Consider the following 24436-nt stretch of genomic DNA (forward strand, 5'->3'; position numbering starts at 1 on the left):
AGCTCATGCTGAAAAGTAAAATGTGTAGTATTACAAGCTTATAACGTTAAACAAAATTTGGTGACATAGTAAAACTTTGCGATACATCAACTGGGAAAGTTCGATTTCCATTGTGGCTAGTGTTGTGGTTCACTGTGCCTGAACTTGAAACTAGTGGAAGCAGTGTGAGGTACTATACAAAAACAGTTCTAAGTGAACTAGATTATCACTAACCTTAATTCGAATACACAGTTGGTTGCAGTCTGGTTGCCCAACTGCTTCACTTAAGTGGCCAATGTTGAGCTGTGTGAGGAATTTGTAATGAACAACACAAGGGGGGTTGTTGGAGCTTATGAACAAACAATTTTTACTTTTTAGCAGGTGATCTTTGTTAACAAAGTAAAGCAAACAATGTGTCGGCACTATTGTGACAAGTTCATATTACAATGAACTGATTCTTCAAATATGTGAAAATATATACATTTCAATGATCAATTATTTACAATGGTTTAAAAATATTACACAATCATGCACAAATAGTCCCAAACAGTATTGTTACTTTCAATTCACAACTGCTAAAAGTTAACTTTTCCAAAAAGCTGTGCAATATAGCTGCGAGTCCTGTGCGATGTAGGTAAACTGCCTCTGCACATATTAAGAGTATCAAGCTTGAGGCATCTCGAGATAGAGAAAAGAAGAGAAAATTGGGATATTTAAGAAACTGGTACTGGGGAAACACATGACAGGAAGTTCAGCAGAAAAAGTTAGAAAAGAAACAAATGAACACCTGAAGGATGTGGAAAAGGGAATGAGTAATAGCAACTGGGAAGGACTGTTGGACTTCTAATGAACTAGACAAGGGGGTTGTTGCAGCTTATGAAGTGCAAGGAATAGAAGTTTTCACTTACGTAGTTCATAATAGCTGGTATTGCGGAAAAAAAAAACACACACACACAATACTTCGTCAAAGCAGCAACTGTAGCTGTTGCAGATACTGTAAGAAACGACACTACTTACGTCATAAAAAAAAGAAAATATTTTTAAAATGTCATAAATCCACAAAAACTGCCAATTCACGAGCAAATTAAATACAGAAAATATAAAACTTGAAATACAGAATTTACAAAGGAGTAGGAAAACAACATTATCAGTACCTGACACTAGAAAAACAGAATTTGTTCAAAGAAAGGAAGAATGTACATAATAACAGAAACACTTCTTTAGTGACCTTAAATTATTATCAACAGTGAGGTAAATTCTTAAATAAAAAACAAGAAACATATCAACATAAATGACTACAATTTAAAATAAAATATAATTCAACAGATACAGAAAATGCTACTAATGTCTAACATACTGGATAAAGAAAAATAAATAGTATCTGGTAAATATCAGCCTTACACATCACAGTGAAACAGAGATCTGAAACAAGAAAATTGAAGACTATTGTAGATGTTCAAAAAGAGGTAACTCAGGATTGTAAACGAGTAACAACATAAAATCTTACTTGCTACTGAGTAATATCAAACGGCAGAATTTTCTGTTGACAGTTAACACTGTGTTACAGTTTACATACTACATTTTTATCATAACTAACTTATTTCGCATGATTTGACAAGGAATGGAAATTAACAAAAGCACGAGACCCGACATGAATGAACAATACTAAACCCTAAATGAATATGAGACATGTGTATACACAAGATACAGTGATTTTTCCTTTTGGTGAGAGCCAAAAATTAGCAGGTTCGCAGCATTCTTCTTAAGTGCAGCTTCACTTATGATTTCAGTACAAAAATATAGAGAGATTTTTGTACAGATCACAATCTACAGTAAAAGCATCAATGTTTTATCTGCCACTGGTTCATCAATCCACCATATTCACTCACAAAAAAGAGCAGTTTATTTTCCTTCTTTGGGAGGTAGTGCCATGGGTAAAAAACTGAAAGCTGTAAGCAAAATAAAATCAATGAGAAAAATAAACAAAAGAGCAAATCATAATGAAACATTAATGATACACCAAATTGTAGATTGACACATCAGGGTTTCCTCTCCTTGAAAACAACAATACATAATTACCGTAATATTCTAAGAAAATGGTACTTAAAGTAACAATATTCCTGCTTAATAATAACATTAAAAGAAAGTACAAAGGGACAGATGACGCAAACAATGTTTGAGATAAGAGAAAGAAAGATTGTGCTAGGTGAAAACAGAATATTTAACACAATTATGTCTGATACAAATTAACCAAGCAGTGACTCATAAGGCATTTGCTTTAGATAGTTAAATATTCCAAAGAAAACTTTAACAATTCTTTCGTTGAAATGATGTAGAATGAGTCACTTTATAGGCTATGTACAATGTGGAATCCATGATTTTCACGACTGGTGCTGCCATCTGGAAAGTAGGAGCAGTAGATCTTCGCACCGCTAGGTGGCGAGAGCTGCATATCTGATGAGTGAGTGTGAGGAGTGGCATTCAGCTGGGAGGACATGTTGCATGCCCACAGAGATTTCCGTAATACTCTGTTTGGGGGACAGAGCATGAGCGGTGCGCGTGTGTGAGGGGTATGCTCGGTTCAGGGTCGGCCGTACAGACATCGAAGATGATGCTCACACTGGAAGACCCGTTAGCTGCACAACACCAGACATTGTTGCCAAACTTCAACAATTGGTTTGTGCGGATCGATGTAGAAACAATCAAGACCTTGTGGATGAAGTGGATATTGTTTATGGGACATGTCAAGGAATGCTGACTGATAAATTGGGAATGCATCGTGTCACCGCAAACTTTGTGTCCAGGATCTTGACTGCCGATCAGAAGGCACAGCGTGTTGAAGTGTGCACGGACCTTTGTCAGAGCGCATCTGATGATCCAACTTTCTTGTCACAGGTTATCACCGGCGACGAGAGCTGGATTTATGGTTATGAGCCACAGACAAAGCAACAATCGTCCCAGTGAGAGCCCGGGCTCTCCAAGACCCAAAAAAGCGAGACAGGTGAAGAGCAAAGTGAAGACCATGATCATCTTTTTCTTTGATACCAAGGGAACTGTGCACAAAGAATTCGTCCCACCCAACCAAACAGCGAATTCCGTGTAGTACTGTGACATTTTGCGATGGCTCCGTGAAAATGCGTGGCGAGAATAGCCCGAACTTTGGCGTCAAGGGAACTGGCTGCTGCATCATGACAACGCGCCTTGTCACACGTCCTTGCTCACCATGACCTTTTTGGCAAAAAACAACACGGCCGTTGTACCCCACCCACCGTACTCACCAGATTTGGCACCGTGCGATTCAAGAAGCATTGCTGGCATTGATAAACAGCCTCAAAGAACAGGACCTCCAAAAAAGGTTTGACCAGTGGCAGAAGCACTGGGACCGGTGTGTACATGCAGATGGGAACTACTTTGAGGGTGATGGGACCATTAGTCCAAAGGTAAGGTTTTCAACAGATGGCAGCACCAGTCACAAAAATTTTGGGTAGTGTGTATATGCATCGTTAGTTTTAACATATTATTTTTCAGTCCTATTCATGCAACTCCACTTAAAAACTGACTAAAATGCTACCAGCTTTTAAATATAAATTCAGCTCTGGAATACAAGTTGTTGAGAAGAAATGATTTTAGTTCATCTTGTGATGAGAAATTGCATTAGAGAATACATGTATGGTGGAATTAAAATGCCTAACTCCTAGGAGAGGTACCTACAAGATGACTGTGGTGAATAGCACATACTGTACTTGCTGCTTGTTTTTGTGCAATCAGTACTTTTAAGTGATCAGTCCCCCCCCCCCCCCCAAAAAAAAAGAAAAGATATTACATAAAACATTGGCTGGAAATATGCAAAATACATTAGGAGGCTGATTTGTTTCTTTCCGAGATTAACAATTATGCAAACAAGAAAAGTAGCTGAACTTAATTGTTTGCTTCTTTCTGTCAAAGTTTTCATCAATATGCACAAACAAAAATTTGGAGCATTCTACCATATTTACTGACAGCTGTTCTTGTGTACATTAATTGTTGTTATGACTATTTGTTGTGCAGAACTGAATATGGTACTTTATCAAAATTTATGGCAGTATATTTACAAAGAAGCACTTAGTAATTCTCTGAAAGAAATAAAAAATCATTAACAATCTCTTCTGTTAATGTCTCTCTAACAGGATTTATTAATATGCCTGCAAAAAGTACCAATTCCACTTGATTAATGTTAAATGGAATATCATTCACATACATAAGGAACAGGAAGGGGACCCAAAATTGAACCCAGTAGGACTGTGTGTGTGTGTGTGTGTGTGTGTGTGTGTGTGTGTATTTTTTCCCTGGTAACTAAAATTTTATGTCCTTCCATCATCGTTAGAACCATCCAGCACAACCACTTGCATTCTCTTTTTTACATATAATTTAAACTAGTTGTTTGTAAAGTCATCAATTCCATAAAACTTCAGTTTTAACATGATCTATACAATAAAATGCCTTGGAAAGTTCACAAAAAATACCACTTAATAGTTGTCAACAATGTATCTCACTCCAAAATTCAAGCACCGTTTCATTATCTGAATTGCAATGCCATACAATCTGCTGATGATATTTACTGCTTGGATAATTCCGAATCGTGGAACTTGGCTTAACTGAAGATCACTAGTCCACGCAGTACTTCGCCCGGTGGTGCACAGCTTGTACAGACATGCCCCAAAACATTGCACTGCATTACTCACAGCCTGGCTCTTGTTGTAGCTGATTATTAAATAAGTGTTCTCATTCCATCCACACTATGTTAGAATGTATGCCAAGGTTGGAAAAATGGAGCTGGGTTCGAAGTCCTTCTTTGTAAAATAACTTGGACCACGACAACAATGATCAACAATAACTCTCTGAAACTTGCTGGCAGAAGAACTTGCCAAAATTTTCCAATTTGGAATTGGTTTCGAAGTTGAACGTCACACTGGGGGGTACCACCGACAGAGTCATGCACAGAGGGCTAGCCCACAGCCGCATTGGATTACAACAGTGTCAGATGAGGAAAGCCTGTGGTGTCATTGCAGGGCCGAGCAGTACTGTGCCCAAATACTGATAGCTGTGGCCTATGGGCTAGTGGTAGCACTTACTGCAAGCTATTGTCTATGAACAGCAATTAGAGCAGTGCTTACGAGGAGAACATGGCAAGTGCCATCATCCGATTTTCCACCAACTTTGCTCAGTGCAAGTGGGTTCAAAATAAGTGAACACATGTCTTGGCTTATCTGTACACAACATTTGCTGAAAAAACATTGGTCAAAATTTTTGAGGCACTTCATGTGCCTTTTACCGCATGGTATCCCCAGGCAAAATGGTGGTTCATTGGTTAGCGGCGCCGCTTCTTAATTTTACCCTCTTTGTTTGACACATTATTTTTTTTATTTATTTCTAGTTTTGATGTATTCACCCATGTCCTCAAAAGGTTACTACAAGAATATTTCTTATCAAATTATGGAATGCATGGGCATTATGCTAACTGCAAAATTACAACTGGATTTCACAGTAAGTGTTACACATTTATTATATATGTGTGTACAATATATTGAGGTGTTTTGAATCTTTTTAGATTCTCATATTCTGATATTTCATTCTCATATCAAATCTTTTATTTTATTCTTTGTTTATCCCCTCACGAACATTTGGTACATTCCCCTGGATGATAATGATCGTAGATATATTCGAAACACATATATTCCAAACACCACGAGCGTGAAGTGAAGGTAGGTTTGCCACAGTGATATTTCTGCTTATGGATCTCACTTGGGAAAGACACTGGTGAAGATTTTGCACACTGGCAATAATTTCGTGGCAAATCATGCATAATGGGCCACTTTTCCGGAAACTGAATTATGACACGCTAATGGCATTTAACTGAAAATAATTGCAAATAATTTTCTCTCTCTGTCTCTCTCTCTCTTTTTAATTCTTTCATCTGACATACAATTAGTAGATGAATAAGTACAACGTTATATCAATATACTGCAAAATATTCTTTTAGTAATCTTCTACAGACTTGGGTATATAAATGAAAAAATAATGCTAAAAATAATCGAGTTTCGAACATGGAGCGCAAAATGAAGAAGCACGACACTAACCACCGTGCTGCCATTTCGTCTGAGGATATCGCGTGGTAAAAGGCACATGACATACCTCAAAAACTTCGACCATCGTTTTTTCAGAAACAGCTTAGTATCTACAGATAAGCTGAGATACGTGTTCACTTACTTTGATCGCTCATCCACTGAGTGAAGTTTTTGGGAAATTAGGTTATGGCACCTTGCCCTGTTCTCCTCATTAGTGGGCTGGTGCAGTTTCTCAATTTTTTTCTTAATGCACAAAATGACTGCAGAAATTAAATGTGATTTGCATAGGAAGGACAGCATGTGGAGAAAAAGAGAAGTAAAAGAAAACTTAATCAGGTTCACACAGCCAGAAACGAATCCCACTGGTGTGGATTTGCAAAATAACATATTAAAAAGTTTGCGTAAATTCCCAATCAGGCAAAAAAAAAAAAAAAAAAAAAAAAAAAAAAAAAAAAAAAAAAAAAAAAAAAATATATATATATATATATATATATATTATTTTGGTCAAAGATTTGTACTAGTCACGAAGATGCAATTCTTTGTCAAATTCCTCAAAACCTTAACTACCTGCAAATGTAAGGAAGTTTGCTTTGAAGGCAGATGTCGACGATAGTTTCACTCCAATAGATGTGTTGTAGAAATATTTAAATAAAATCTTCAACATGGAAGAAAATGTAGCTTCTTATGGCAAAATTAGGGAACAAAATTTTCTGAATCTTCAGAAGATGAACAGAAAAATACTGTGCATACAAGCATCTAGCTCTGCTTCTGCAAGAAACTTTAGTTGTGATGGTTTCATTCTCAACGTAAGGTGATCACTTTTACACTCTGGCAATGTTGATGCTCTTTTTTTTATTTGTAGTAATTCTATAAGAGACGAATGAGTGACATCCTGTTTGGACATTATGTTTCGTTTTTCATTGTTTGTAGCAGTGAAAAAGTTTTCCTTTATTGCACATTTTGTTACGTATGTTAAATTTACGTACACTCTTTATCAAATTTGTTTAGTTTTTTAATATGAAATAAAACTAGCTTTATTTCCAAAACATTATTGAGCAGCAAGGCCAATACTAGCAGCTTTATATCAGCTTCAGCTTATCATGTTTTAAAGTTAGTATTTACAAAAATGTATAATTTTATTCACACGTCTCCTGATCATAATTATTACATATAGTATTACTGTAGCCAGTTTTGAGTGTAATGAGTCATAATCAGAACTAAAAATCCTGTTCTTCTTACGAGAGTAACAACTGAAGTCGTATTAAAACAGTCTTTGTGGCTCCTTAAAATACATCAAACAAGAGCGAGCAAGACACCTATAAATAAAAATATCTTTCAGCGAGAGCATGTGACGGTGGGATGCGCATGCAGCGTAGCAACATTTGGCGTGTCATGTGTGCTCCCTCGGTATTGCGGTATGTCTGACTATCATTGGCGCCACAGCATGGCTGGCGAACTGTGACACAGCGCATCCAGTGCAGTGGGCTGATGTAGCCCAGAGGCACGGGCTACTAAGCTGCCACGTAGAATATGGCAGACTGGGCAGGAGAATGCCGCTAGCTTGGAGTGCTGTGCGAGGCCACTCTGCACTACTCTGAGACCGATGTCGGTTTCTCATTCAGTTCACAACGAATGACAGAATAAAGATGTTGCGGAGAGGCACTGCATAAAATTGAGGAAGTCGGGATAAGAGAGACCTCACAAACTGTTTCTGAGGATACCTCACCCAATCAAGAGCATTATTCGCAAAATAAAGAAGGGTTGGTTACAAAGGATTAACTTTCACACGCAAAGACAGTTATGAGTGGTCCACATTACTTCCCTGCTCCAACTGCCACTACCAACAGCCAAATTAGAGTGTTTGGTATGGACATTTTTGTCAACAAGAATTCCTAGCACTGCAGCCACCACAGCCCTCAACTTCCTATAATGCAAGTGAAAGTCGAGGCTCACTTTCAATTACACCATAAGCCAGTGTTATGAATTGACAGAACAAGAGGAGACCAACATGGTATCAGATAATCCAGCAACACCAATAGTCATACAAAACCAAAACAACACAATATATACTGTCACAATTCCCACTGTCTCATACTGTCCAAAACCCACATTCCCCAGTTTCACAGCAGATGGCACAACCTACTGTAGCTTAATGGCCAAGTTTTATTTTTTAGCATTAACATATCTGATAGCTCTATGTATTAGATATGTCATACAATTCTGAAAGAATCCACAATCAATGAGACTCGAGAGAGAAACCTTTCTCCAAGCAACACAAGCCTTTTTTATCAGTCAATAATTGAGATTATAGTGGCATAGTTTCAGCCATACTTCCAATATAGAATCTCTAGAAACAATATAATATGGAATAAGGGCACAATGATCCTATTCATCCATAAGTGTATAGCGTAAAATTTTGTGGCACTATCATCACTCTAGTTTGTGGCAACAAGTGTCAAACCAAACATGTGGCCCATTTACTACTTTGTCATTTTATTGACAAATGATACTAAGCCATATCAAATGCCGCATGGCAAAAGCTGTCACAGATACCCATCCAGCCTACTTAATTTTCAGCAACCTGCAAGCTACAGTGTAAATCTGCCAAGCAAAAGACATTTACAAATACAAGATGAAAATCTCGTGGTCTTAAAAGCATCCACTTTACTTAGCATTCAGTAATCTGAATGCTCATGGTATAACATGGAACTGCCAGGAAAGAGACTTTTACTAATACAAAACGCAAAACTTGTGCTATTAAAGAAATTCACCCATGATGGTACTTTCACCTTATCAAACACATTCAGATTTTGATATACCTGTGTGTTCTTCATTTCTTGCTCCAATACGTGACTGCAGAGTCTCGAGATACCTATGAGGTCACCACCTTATAACATTTGGGTCATATCAAACTCACCTCCTCCATTTCAAATAATTGGATGAGACAAACAGTACAGGGGCAAAACTGATTGAAAAGGCTGACACAGGTAAAAGAAAAAAATGGCTCTGAGCACTATGGGACTTAACATCTGTGGTCATCAGTACCCTAGAACTTAGAACTACTTAAACCTAACTAACCTAAGGACATCACACACATCCATGCCCGAGGCAGGATTCGAACCTGCAACCGTAGCAGTCGCGCGGTTCCGGACTGAGCACCTAGAACCGCTAGACCACCGCGGCCGGCACAGGTAAAAGAATAAGTGAACATTTTCCCTTTCCAATTTCTTAGACATTTGATATATAACTGTTTCATTAACACATTGAGGATAGGAATGTCTGTAACCATTCACAATAATACTGTCCACTATTTCCACAATAAATAGCCTACAGTATGGTGGAATCTAGAATAATTTCAGGCTATTGCTTTAAGGGAAGCAACATTAAAAGAATTCATGCAGCAGCTCACATAGAAAATGCCCCTAAAATAAAAACACATCAGGATTAAAGTAAGGTGACACATGTAACAATTAAAGAACAGATATTTGTATGCCATTCTTTGCCTCACTCACCCACAATGTTATCATGAATAAGTGATAAGTTAAGCAGTATGTAAATAGGAGAAACATCTGAGACAAAAGCACAGACTGCACAAAAGACAGTCACCTTGCCACTTGTTAACACCCAAGTAACTCCATTTGATCTCATGGTGAAGGATGACTTTCTATGCATCCCAACACTATAAGGGAACTTCAACTGGCAATCAAGGAAATCTCTACTGAGGCCCATCCAGGAATGAAACATTTTCTATCTGAAACTAAAATATTTTCCATCAGAAACATTATTATATCCACTGTGCATCTTTATACTGAAATGTGGCTACGGAATCTGTCAATTATGTGGATCACACAAATCATTCTGAAAGAGGAAAGAGAGGTAAATGACACTGGTCTTACAGGTGAATTTCCCGAAGGTCATGTGGCAACAAAACTCTGGAAACAATTGTTAAAATACAACTAAAAATGCTAGCTGGGACAAAATTATTTACTGCTTAGCATTAAAAATGGCTTCAAAACACGAAAGACAACATAAGATACCTTGAAGTATTAACAATTCACACCTTAGCTGCTTTTATCCAGAGCAGCTGTGTATTTCAGCCTTTTTAGCTGATAAAATACAAGCTACATGCTGTTTGGATTCCAGGCACCTTAATTACTGGAATGGTTCATACACTATGCACATACACTAGCCAATCAAAAGTATTTGGAAATCTCCTCTGTAATGCAGAGGTGGCCCTGCCAGTATAAAAGGTGGCGGTAAGTTTTGTGTTGACAGTAGAGAAGCAGTTACAGCAGAATAGGTATGAGCTCAACGACTTTGTACTTTCGGCTAGTCATTGGATTTCACCTAAGTACCACATCAGTCAAGGACACTTCAACCCTTTTGAAGCTATCCAAGTCGACTGTTGTGACTGCAAACTTGAAATGTGAAGGAACAACCACAGTTAAACCAAGACGAGGCAGACTTCATTTAGTCATATTGATGGAACGAGACTGCTGAACAATGTGAAGGGTGTTTGTAAGAAATCGCATAAATCAGTGGAAGGAATAACTCGCGAAGCTCAAAGTGCTACCAGAAATCCAGCTAGCACAATGATTGTGTGTAGTGAGCTAAAAAGAATGAGGTACGATCATTGAGCAGTTCCTCATAAGCGACACATTTCTATAGTCAACACAACAAAGCTTGATATGGTGTAAAGAGTGATGCCATTGGACAGTGGATCACTGGAAACGAGTGTTCTAGTGATGAATCACACTACACACTATGGCAATCCAATGGAAGGGTCTGGGTTTGGCAAATACTTGGAGAATATTATCTGTCATCACGTAAGAGGTGATTATTATGATATGGGAGTATTTCTCGCGGTGAGGGCATGGTCCCCTTACTGCACTTAAAAGAATGTTAAATGCGGAGTGATATTAACACATTTTACAGCATTGTGTATTGCTTACAGGAGAGGAACAGTTCAGCGTGACAATGCGCAGTCATAAAACAGCATCTTTGAGGCAATGATTTATGGACTTAGTATTTAGTTAAATCTCCAATGCTCTAATAAATACAAAAATTCTCTTGGGCATTGAATGTGTAATGGCACTAATCTCTTCTTCCAGGACTGACGTCCACACTGTTTGAATTGTCGTTTTCAGCTCGGCCAGTCTCACAAGATCGTCCGTTGCGATAAACACACCATGTGAAGATCCTCCGTAGTTTCTACATGGCATTTAAATCTGGATTTTTCAATGGCCAGCTCAGAAGTGGAATTTAGTTATTCTGAAACCAAAATTTTGTCTTGGCAGACCCGTGAATTCCAATATTATCATGTTCGAATAGTAAATTATCATCACTGAATTCCTCATACATATGAACCAATTCAATTTCCAGCATTCTTTTATAATCACTGGACTTCATTTTGTGGTGTACCATTCTTTGTTAGATGTGCTGTCAGCACAAAATGCTGCCCACACCATAATGCTGCCACTGCCAAAGTTTCTATTCTTCTTAACATGTTGCTCTGTCCTTAGATCATGCCAGTAATATTGAAAACTATCTGGCCCGTCCAAATTAAACTACTTCTAATCACTGAAAATTACTTTGTTTCGTTCTACAGTCCAAGGCTTATGTTCTTCCACAAACTTCAGTTGAGCTTTCGTACGCACGGTGTTTAAAGGTGCCTTGTGGAGCCATTTCTTGAATGCCACAGTCATGTCTTGAGGCAGGATTTGTCTAATGCATCTGGAAGCAACTAATAACTGTAGATCAGCCACGATTTTAGAGGAACAAAAATGGTCTACTTTTTTCTTCACACATAATGAAATGTGTATATGATTGCTGCTGATTTTCATGTCAGGTCATAATTGCCATTTTGTACCCAATCTGACAAAATTGTCAATAACACCACAACTGGAATACCCTGCTGACATCCATGTCTATGTGTGTCAACTAGTGGACCTGGCGTTATACCAACTTCTGCCCCTCCCTAACCAAAAGATCACATTTTTTTCAATTTTTAAGTAACTGGTCTAATTCTGGTGGTAAAATGACAATGTATTTTATTTTGTTCTGTTGTAAACTGTACGTGCAAAATACGTACAACACCAAATAAATAGCTAAACTTGTTTTTTCCCAAATAACCACAAGCATTTACACTAATTTCCACCACTGTATGTACTGCTAATTCTGAAGTTGCTCTACAATCAAATGTTGAACTTTTCCAGTGTTCAGATGATGTAACTTTCTACTCAAGAGTCACATCTTACCATGATACCTGCCATACATTAGATTTTGTGCAATTACTAGGATTAATGAATGACTCACAGATGATTTACCAGGCCTACGTCAGATGTCTCTTTCCAAGTATAGCACAAGCAATGACTGTTCTTCATGTGTTAGCCCACAGTTGGTGGGGTGCACATCTCATGACAATGCTCACCATTTACTGACTGCAACAGTTACCTCAATTACATTACAGAGCTCTCTTTTACCACAGTGGTATCAAGTTGGCACTCTCAAAATTAAACAAAATTTAATAATGCAGCATTAGAATTTGCATCGGACCAATGTCATCAATGCTAACCACAATAACCAATGCCCTACTCTTGAAAGCAGCTAAATTACCTCGACTGATTTCGTGCCAGTACCTGGAAGATAAATTTATGTTGTGGAAAATCAAAACTCTCGTGCGCCAAACTGATAAGAAATTAGCAGACCTAAAGCAGATTCTTCAGAAAAATTATTCTATTAAAACTAAGAGCTTGCAGCTCAATAGTAACCATTATTTATCAGAAATATTTCCTTATTACAAAGTTCACGGGACAAATCAAGACCTCAAAATCCCATTTTCTCAGTTACTCGCTTCCTGCAACATCCATCAGGTCCCCAAACAAGAAACACCAAACATTAAAAATGAACTCATAACAGGTGTTCAAAGGCAGTGACCAGATGCAAATAAAATATTCAGTGGTGAATCAAAAGTGATTGATCAACCATATGGGCGTAATGACTCTTTTCCTGATCACTGTGCAGAATGAATGTACTCTGTCCCATGGAATATGTCATTCTTTCCAATAGAGGGAGTGGCCATCGCTGCAACTCTCCAGTTTGTCAAGTCACTATGACTGAATGAGATACTTGTCATACCTGAAGTGAACTGTTGGTCCCAAAATCTCAGCAGTATGGAGAGACAACGATGTTAATCTTGTGAAAACAATGCAGAAAGTGGTCCAGCCAAATAGGCAAGGAATTTCTGCGAACTTTCTCTGGATACCAGTGCACCAAGACATACCGTAAAATGAGTACAGAGGAGCAAAGAACAATGGGCATTTGGTTGATCCTGATTTTAATGCATCAGGACATATTTCCATGGAAATAAACAAAATAGTATAAAGGCTGGTAGTACCCTTATCTAAAACTGCCCCCCCCCCCCCCCCAAAAAAAATCAATATTTAAAGACTGTATCTGTAGTAGAAGACATCTTCTGTTCATCACTAGGATGTGTTCACATCATGGCCACTTCCCCATCATCTCCACAGGTCAGTGCGTTAAGCTTATCATCATGTCAGTTGCATGACCTATTATTCACGATAAACATTTACGCGTTTTTTTCTGTAAAACTGACTAATTATTTCTACTTCCGCTGTTAGACATTTTAGTTGCAAATCTAAATGGTGTTGTACCTCTGAATATCTCTGTTATTCTCAGACTCAGATGGATTGTTGGTAACATATTTCATAAGTGAATTACTTTACTGTGAGGCTGTGGTTAATAATCCCAGCTTTTTAAAGATACACCTGCAAGATGTACAAATGTGAACCTTAAAAATATTTCTCATTACTTTCTTTTGTGCAATGAATACTTTTTGCATAATTGATGAGTTACCCTTGAATATTATCCTATGAGGCACCACTGAATAAAGATACGCAAAATATGTTAACTTACTATGTTTTGTACACACAAAGATGGCAATTATTCTTATGACACAAGTAGCCAAACCTAAACATTTTTGTAGGTCTACTATATAGTTTTCACTTTAAGTTTTCATCACTTTGCGCACCTAACAACTTATAACTACTCTGTTTACTATTTCTTGTTAGCATACTAGATTAAAAGGAGATGGGATATTTTTGACGGTACAAAATTACAAGGGCTGTATTTTTTCAAAGTACACATCTTTTAGGTGTCTTTTTGCAAATATTATGTACCCAATACGAACTTTTTCTTTTTAGAGCCATGATGATCTTGCATATTTCAGATGGGAATAAGAGGTTGATTTTTATTAAGCTAATCGTTCTCTGCATTTCTTGTTCATGTACTGTTTTGCTTTCTCTTCTGAATTATTTGCAGCAATTTTCTCATCTATTTTTAAAAAATACATTGTATAAATATCTGCTACACCCAACCAGCATGGCTGTGCATTACTTTTTTGGCACCCTGTAGCACCAGTCAGGACTGCATCAACAGCAATTCATGCTATGCGCCTGATCACAGTTACATATTATTCAAGTAGCCAATTACCACATTTCACCTCCAAATCAATCCATCTCATCTCTAAATGCTGCTCCTGTCATAATTTATGGTCTGACACTTATTTTGCCATGCATGACAAGCACTTACATTTCTCTCCTCTTTCACAACAATGCCTGTATCATTTACAAACAGGACTAATTCTACCTTCTGATTCAAATACAGTGGCGGATCATTAACATAAGGAAAGAACAGTAGTGGGTCAATGATTGGATCCTATGCAAGTATAATAATGTCTCCCGATGCACATGATGTAGTATTTGTCTTTGTATTGCTACAACAACATAAGGTAAATCTGTGCATCATGTATCTTAAAGAAGAACTATACCAGTTGTGCTGAACTATGTATTCATAAAAAATTAACTTCTCTAATAGTGTATTATTACTGACACAATCATATGCCTCTGATAAGTCACAATATCCAAATTGGTGATATTTTATCACTTATAGATTTTCCTATGTGTTCAATAAATGTCTAAGCTTTTGAAATTGAAATTGTTGATGGTTCAGTATTCCTTTACTACACAGGTGTGTGGCAACCCCAGAGCTCATTGTGTTCTCGAAAATTTTAGAAAATGTGGGAGGGTGACACAGAGCAGTAATTATTGGCACCTGTGGAGACACCATTTTTATAGGCAGGCCCAGCAATGGCCTATTTCAATCTATTTGGGAAAACACTATTACACTTTAGAGGTACACATCTTTTAGGTGTCTTTTTGCAAATATTATGTACCCAATACGAACTTTTTCTTTTTAGAGCCATGATGATCTTGCATATTTCAGATGGGAATAAGAGGTTGATTTTTATTAAGCTAATCGTTCTCTGCATTTCTTGTTCATGTACTGTTTTGCTTTCTCTTCTGAATTATTTGCAGCAATTTTCTCATCTATTTTTAAAAAATACATTGTATAAATATCTGCTACACCCAACCAGCATGGCTGTGCATTACTTTTTTGGCACCCTGTAGCACCAGTCAGGACTGCATCAACAGCAATTCATGCTATGCGCCTGATCACAGTTACATATTATTCAAGTAGCCAATTACCACATTTCACCTCCAAATCAATCCATCTCATCTCTAAATGCTGCTCCTGTCATAATTTATGGTCTGACACTTATTTTGCCATGCATGACAAGCACTTACATTTCTCTCCTCTTTCACAACAATGCCTGTATCATTTACAAACAGGACTAATTCTACCTTCTGATTCAAATACAGTGGCGGATCATTAACATAAGGAAAGAACAGTAGTGGGTCAATGATTGGATCCTATGCAAGTATAATAATGTCTCCCGATGCACATGATGTAGTATTTGTCTTTGTATTGCTACAACAACATAAGGTAAATCTGTGCATCATGTATCTTAAAGAAGAACTATACCAGTTGTGCTGAACTATGTATTCATAAAAAATTAACTTCTCTAATAGTGTATTATTACTGACACAATCATATGCCTCTGATAAGTCACAATATCCAAATTGGTGATATTTTATCACTTATAGATTTTCCTATGTGTTCAATAAATGTCTAAGCTTTTGAAATTGAAATTGTTGATGGTTCAGTATTCCTTTACTACACAGGTGTGTGGCAACCCCAGAGCTCATTGTGTTCTCGAAAATTTTAGAAAATGTGGGAGGGTGACACAGAGCAGTAATTATTGGCACCTGTGGAGACACCATTTTTATAGGCAGGCCCAGCAATGGCCTATTTCAATCTATTTGGGAAAACACTATTACACTTTAGAGGTACACATCTTTTAGGTGTCTTTTTGCAAATATTATGTACCCAATACGAACTTTTTCTTTTTAGAGCCATGATGATCTTGCATATTTCAGATGGGAATAAGAGGTTGATTTTTATTAAGCTAATCGTTCTCTGCATTTCTTGTTCATGTACTGTTTTGCTTTCTCTTCTGAATTATTTGCAGCAATTTTCTCATCTATTTTTAAAAAATACATTGTATAAATATCTGCTACACCCAACCAGCATGGCTGTGCATTACTTTTTTGGCACCCTGTAGCACCAGTCAGGACTGCATCAACAGCAATTCATGCTATGCGCCTGATCACAGTTACATATTATTCAAGTAGCCAATTACCACATTTCACCTCCAAATCAATCCATCTCATCTCTAAATGCTGCTCCTGTCATAATTTATGGTCTGACACTTATTTTGCCATGCATGACAAGCACTTACATTCTAATAATATCCTAATGTCACGGAACCATCCTACAGCCAACAGTACAATTTCTTCCTGCATTTTAATTTCTTGAACCCAGAAATTGTTGTCAATAGTTCACTTCACAACACACCACAACACAACACAACACAACACAACCTAACATTTTCATTTGTTTATCTCGCATGCCTATTTCATGATTCTACTTCAGTTTTTTCATCTTTTCCCTCATCAAGCCCCACACAGTTTTACCTCTAATATTCCTCAGTGTTTACTGACATCAGTTACAATCCTTTCCCCCTACCTAGAGACATCTCATTCAAACTTGAACCTGCTCTATCCATTCAGAATCCCTACCCCCAGCTAAAGCCCAGTCCAACATCCTGTTCCTTAAATGCTGCCTAACTGTCCCTCTCCCCCAAATGGCTTAACAATAAATACTGCCTTCTGTGTGTCACCACTCCCCACCCACGTCCTTCAAATTTTCTGATTCTGCTACACTCTACCCTTCACTAACCTGAACCGCCTGTGCACCCTCTGCAAGACACTGTTAGTGGGTAATGCCAACTACCTGCACTGTATCGTCCAAATTGGAGCCCTCTCCTCCAATACCTAGAAGAGCACATCACTAATAATCTTGAAAACTTAACTAAATTTACTGATATCCTATTCGTGTCTTAAGCACCTTTAACCATCAACAACTTCCCACCCTCTGAGACCCACATTCTCCAAAATTCCCTCCCGACAGCCCACAAAATCTAGGACCTGAACATATCCGAAGTATTGTTGTCAACCTATCCACCTAAAACCTCAATCCTACAGATGTTTCATCCAACTGCAATCCTTCCCCTCTTCCACCTAACCGCCCCCTGGTTACCTCATAGGGATTCCTTGCCTCCAACTTGCCCTCATCATTTAACCACAGTCCCTTCCCAAGAACACAAAGCTCGCAACAGAAAAAAGATGAAAACATCTGTAACCTCAAGACGGAAACTGACTCAATCATATTTCCAGCAAAGTCTCTCCAGCACTGTCATTAGAGTGATCACATCCCAGAAGTCCAGATAACCTCCAGTCCATATTCAAATCCTTAAAGTTTCAAGAATCTTCCCCCTGAATAAATCTACCTTCTCACTCCAAACACCCCCGCCTTCTAAGTGCTTCGCAAAATCCACAAACCCAAAATCCTTGACACTTCATTTCAGTTGGTTACTGTATTCCTGCTGACAGAATATCCGCTATTGTCTACCAACACTTCGAACCAATTGCCTATAGCCTAGCACGTCATATTAAAGATATAAACCAGTTTCTTCACTGACTCTCAACCATCCCCTCGCTTTTATACCTGGATCCCTACTTGCCACTATTGATGCAACATTCCTATACACTGCCATACCCAGGCCCATTGCCTCGTTAATATCAAATACTACCTCTCCCAATGTTGTTCTGACTCCAAACCCAACACCTTGTTTCCCGAACATCTAACCAATTATATCCTCATCCACAACTACTACTTTGAGGAGAAAATATACAAACAAAACTATGACATGGCTGTGGGCACTGACATGGCGCCCTCCAATGTGAATCTGTTTATGGGTCATCTAGTGGGAAAACTTTCTAGCCTCTCAGAACCCCAAACCTCTCAGATTCATTGATGATATCTTCATGATCTGGCATTACAGCCTAGGCATCCTATTCGCAATCCTCTATGCCCTCAACCCTTTGTCTCGCATTTGCTTAACCTGATTCTCCTGAGCCCAATGTGTCACCTTCCTGGACATTATCACCTCCATGATGGATCCATGCTTACTTTTGTCCATGCCAAAACAATTAACCATCAATGATAATTTTATTTTGACAGTTATCATCCATTCCACAACAAATAATCACTCCCATATAGTCTGAACACTTGTGGACAACACATCTGAAATGACAAGAATTCCTATACCCGTATGCCAAAGGTTTTACTAAGGCTTTCGCAGGCAGGCACTATTATCAAACCAAAGTCTGCAGATAGATTTCCCACATAATGGCTGAACATACTCCTAATCCTACCAACAAACCAAATAACCAGCTGCAAAAGAGCAACCCCCTCATCACCCAATATAATTCTGGACTGGAAACACTGAACCATATACTCTATCAGGGTTTCTACTAACTATAATCACGCTGAACTACATTATGATCCCTCCCACCCCTCCTAAAGTGGTATTCTGCCACAAATTCACTCTATCTATGCAATCAACTGATGCATCTCTATGCTACGTATTCAGCCACACACTCACTCTATCTATGCAATAAACTGATCCACATCTTATGCCACATCTACTTCTAACTCCCGGTAGGAGACCATGGTACAAGACCTGTCTGATTCACCCACCCAGAAAATTCTACTCCAGTCTCATCACAGGCTTATCCAATCCCATCAGAGACAGAGTCCCGTCAAAGCAGCCATGTTATAAACCAGCTTTGCTCCAATTCTTTCACAGCGTATAATGTGGGCATGGTCACTAACTAACTCTCCACCAGAGTCCACCTGCTCAGCTGAGTGGTAACGTGTTTGCCTACCAGGCTGGAGATTTTCTCCACTTGCGGACTGAGTATTGTGTTGTCCACATATCATCTCATCATCACAGACACACAAGTCGCCCAATGTGGCGTCACCTGAAATAAGACTTGCATCCCGGCAGCCAAACTTACCCGGATGGGGCCTCCCAGCTATCAATGCCACACAATCATTTAATTTTTTTCTCCTCCAGAATGAATGGTCACTACCAGACTGTGGCCAAGAGCAGTATTGACCACTCATTGGCAAAACACTCTGCTAAGCACCACACCTTTGATATCAATGGCTGCTTCACAACTCGTGCCATCTTGACCCTTACCCATAGCACCAACTTTTCAAACTATACAGACGGGAGTTATCCTTTCAACACTTCCTTTATTCCTGTAGTTCTCCTGTGCTAGATGTCTGCCTCACACCCACCTCCACCTTACCCCAGGACCCTAACTCCATACTCTTACACCCACACTCTCTTCCCCACAGTCTCCCAAGTCCTCTGTTATAGAACTTGCCTTCACACCATCATCACCATCATCATCATCATGCACTGCAGGAACTCATTAGTGCTGGCACCCATGTGCCACATGCTTTTTCCATGCACCTTCGGCCTCGCCCTCCCGCAATCCTATGCAGTACACCTACTGCATCCCTCCCACTCCCCACTTCCTTTCTCTTCCTGCCCACTCCACCCAACACAACCCCTCATCATATCCAATGACTTCTTTCCCTGTCTTGTCTTAATAGTATTCCATATTGATTCGATTCTATTGCCTAATCTGTGAACTTAAGCCTCTTGGATTTTTTACAACCTTTCTTCTGTCTGGATCACTACTGATAAGGATATTTTGTACATGTCCCTTTTCTGTTGTGAAGTGTAGTACCTGTAGTAATCCTACATTTCTTTAATGACTTGTCGGTATTGCATTTAACCATTTTTTTTTTAGGGAAACTACTACCAAAAATAGACACAAACTAATTAATAAGTATGTTGAATTTAGCTCAGTTAATATTTTTAAGCTTTCTTCAAAATTAGTACTTTTGTTGTTAACTAGCCTCACTGTTTTCTTTGCATGTTTCTGGAAAATGTGACTGACTGTGCATCATGATTTCACAATCTGTTTACGACAGGATAGACATGTGTTTCTTTAACTTCTGCTTGTTGAATGAATGTGAGTATTATTATGACCACCTAGTGGTTCTGCACTAGAGACTATGCATGTTAAAACTAATTTCCTATCGGTCTCACCACCACTGTTACATCATTTAACAGAATCATCATTGACTGGCTGGTTCAAAGAACATATAAATGCACTCTTGTCTTAACAACCTGAACAAATCCAGTTTTGTCACACAACTTGCTCAACATAGCCATTCTGCAAACAGAACAGAACAAAGGCTTTAGCTACTTTATCTGGCTGACAAAGACGTAAAACAAATAAACTGAAATTTTTATCAACACACCTAGATCTATCTTCTCAACGAATGAACCAGTGAACAAGTTTTTCCCCAAAGAGCTAATATTACTACCTGATAACCTATCAAAGAATAATCCTGTACCATTTCAATAGTTTAAAAGGGTTTTTGTTAAAATGTCGATGACATACAAAGACAGTAGGCACTAAACATAAAAAAAAAATGCCGTAACAATGTATGAGTAGTTCATCACGTAAACTTATGATCGTAATTGCTGCAACAATTTGAATGCAGTAGTCCAATAAGTTTCTATAAACAGCTGCATCAATTTCACCCTGCATTTAATGTGAGGCTACATTTAATATCCATGTTAACATTCGTCTAGTTCAGTGTATTTGCTCACAGAACAATTATATTTCATAAAAAAAACTACAAACTGCTTAAAAGTGAAAATGTGTCTCAGTATCAGTACCTGGTAACTCAGGACATTAAAGAGGCCAACTCTATAAAGTAAAATTATGATGCTGTCACTAGAATAAAATTTAATGAATTCCTGAATTAAAACTGCTATTAACAGTGGAAAGATCACAGATTAATCTGACAGGTACACAATCACAATTTACATTATAATCTCTGTATACTGCAGGGTAGTGAAAAAAAAATCACATTTGCATTATGCAAGGAATATTCAAACAAGTACCTTGACACACATACAACATAAAGTTTGCTAAAACATGCAAATACAATGAAAAACACTAAATTTAAAGGACAATGAAAATTAGGCATAGATAAGAACAAATACATTCACTGCAATTAAGAACATTAATCAGCGCAAAGATGCAGAAAGTTAATACAATAACGTGAATCAATGGGTGTAATCTTATGACAGTATGCAGAAAAACAAACAGTCATCATATATAAAAGAGTTACGCAGCAACCAAGCACTGGGAAAGGGAGAAACCCAGAAAGCTAAGTAATCTGCATAGAAGTTGAACCATAAATTAATTGACAAGATATAGGAACCCAAATCAAGTACTAAATTATACTGGTTGTAGCAAGTGTAGCCGAAATAAACTAGACAGTTACATCACACCACAACAACAATTATCTATAGCAATAGCAGCATAGCAAGTGATACGTACTGGCTATTTTTGTCCTGAAAAATGAGAGACATTCGTAACTCATCATCAGTAGAAATGAAAACATACAATTTCAGAAAGTGTGATGTACACAATGACAAATGAAGAGGCTTCTGTGTGGAAGAGGGATATGGACTCAAACACAATGCAAGGAGGGTTGGAAGCTCACACACTTCTTACTAAGAAGAAATGATGAATATTTATGAATTATCAATTAAGCATATGGTAATAGCTCTTCAAATTGAATGCTTTGCAAATGGTTTTTCTATTTTGGTATTTATTAAACAACTGCTGATATTCGCAAGTGCTTACATCAAGTGTATTAAAAAAGTACATTATAACTTACAAGAATTACTGAAAATTTGGAAATAAGACTGTGGTCTGTTCCCTTGGTGGCTATCAATTAGTTTCATATGTTTTACAACATACACTGAAAAGTTGCAATGCTTTTTTAGAAAAATATTTTGTACAGCATGGCTCTTACCATCTTGAATTCTTTCAACTTAAGAATTAATTAGTGGAAACATTCTTTCTGGGTAATTATGATATACAAGAAACTTATTATGTACTGGAGTTGGAAAAAGATGAATGGAGCATGGAAATGATCACCACTAATAGTCAATTCAGTGATATGCTCAGTTTATGTAGGACAGTATATCTCCTCCTACTGCTGGATACTGAGAACATTCCTTCAATTTTAAGAATTTGCCAGGATTTAGAAACAATGGTGGATTGCAAAACACACTACACAGCTGTGAGTGCATGCATATATGGTTAAGCAAAAAGAGCATAATTCTCAGTTAAAATGCGGGGTCTGATATGTAAGGAGTTCAGAAGAATATGTATCTCTCAATTTGTTGATGATGTAGGTTCAGTTGAACATTTGCTACAGTCAATAAATTGGAGGATGGAGTGATTTGCTTTTTTGGGTGGTAATGGTAACTACAGTGAGAGATATTAACATGATTGTTACAGGAACAGTCAATTACATATTGGGTAAGCTAGATCTGAGTTTTTGGCCTGTCCATATAAGGATGTTAAGAGAAGTCAGAAAATGAAGACACTCTGAACAGTGTTCAATGATGACCATATTACATGCTCTATCAGAAACAGCAATAACGGGGTAAAGAAAAGGGCAGTAATGCTTAGCAATCAATGGGAATTAGATAAAAGTCAAGATGAATAATGGATGCAGAGAGTGTATGGAGAAGAACTACCATTGCCAATGTGTAGATGATGTAAACTGTGTTGCCTAAACATCTCATTTATTCAATATGAGTATTATATTATCTGCTCTTCCCAATCCTATTCAGTTGTTACATTTTAATAGCATACACGGTGTCCACCAAAATAAAAGAAAATGTAAATCTGAATGGTAGACTTGGATTATCCACACGAAGACACAAATTGAGAGATTGATATGAGCCTATCTCCTGAAGCCAAGCTCTTCAATGAAAGCCAAAGTTGGGGATGTACAAGAAGGAAAATAGCTTTTTAACTTATCTGGGAGCTTCAAAGACATTTAAATCAAAATATAATGACATACTCAAATTTTTCTATGAGTTAACCCCACTTCCCCAGTGCAGTGATCTCTCTTAGCTGCAAGGTGTTGGCACACCTGCATTTTGATATTAATACACTAAAGACCCTGATACTGTGCCCAAAACCCAGAAGACTCATCAGCCATAGCAAACAATATGTAATATCATATGCTTGAAGAGCAAACATGTAATAGCTAAAAAAGTTTTTCTGATGTGTGTGTGTGTGTGTGTGATGATAAAAATTAAAATTTCTGGGGCAGGATTTGTTCCTGGGGGATGACATAATGTATCATATTTCTTTACTTCACGGGGTGCATTATATTACATGACACAGGTACTAAAAAAACACGTAATTGGATAGATTTTTGAATTAATCAATCGATTTTTGTCAAAAATTGATTGTTTTCATTGTTATATTAGCCCAACAACTAAAAAAGTGTGAATATGCAACATGTTTTGATTATATGTCTTTGAAGCTGCCAGATAATTCAAAAAGTTAATCCTTCTTTTACATCCCTAACTCTCCCCAGGATATAAATCATCTTCTTTGTGCTATGATACGAGCAGTTTTCACTCTGGTTATAAATCTTATCAAGAAATTACATGTTTTCCTATGCGGAACAAAATTCCGTTTGATCACAGACTGCTAGCCAATAATTTTGCTCTTTGGTTGCCCAAGTGAGTCTACCATATAAGACAGCACAACTAGTACAGCAGTGGCCAGTGCTTTTGGGCAACCACCATTAAGAGGTATAATACTGGCCCAGTGCTCAAAACAACTACTGCCCTTCCACATCTACTGATGGATTCTGATCACAACTTCCACACAATCCCAGGAGGTGCCTAACTCACGGATCAGAAGATGATGCTCTGCAAAGCACCATGTTATGCATATCTTGGGAACTTCTTTTTTGTACAATACAGATTCAGCGTTATTGGGGGTCCTTGTGCTGGGCACAGAAGAGACAAGAGTATCAGGTGGTGACACAAACTA

At 37.8% G+C, this 24436-nt stretch overlaps 1 protein-coding gene across 4 annotated transcripts in view; it reads right to left on the minus strand.

Annotated features, from left to right (window-relative positions):
* Window positions 1–354: 354 nt before the first annotated feature.
* LOC126457669 (gamma-tubulin complex component 3-like) overlaps window positions 355–24436 on the minus strand; it is a 304002-nt gene continuing 279920 nt past the window's right edge. For 2 of the 4 annotated variants that reach the window (XM_050094170.1, XM_050094166.1), the window contains one exon: window positions 356–1928. The gene's annotated coding sequence lies outside the window, so the exon portion shown is untranslated. Of the gene's footprint in view, window positions 1929–24436 lie in introns of all 4 variants that reach the window. The other 2 variants (XM_050094169.1, XM_050094168.1) reach the window with 2 other exon arrangements.

This window comes from Schistocerca serialis, chromosome 2, assembly GCF_023864345.2.
Source record: "Schistocerca serialis cubense isolate TAMUIC-IGC-003099 chromosome 2, iqSchSeri2.2, whole genome shotgun sequence".
Lineage (NCBI taxonomy): Eukaryota > Metazoa > Arthropoda > Insecta > Orthoptera > Acrididae > Schistocerca > Schistocerca serialis.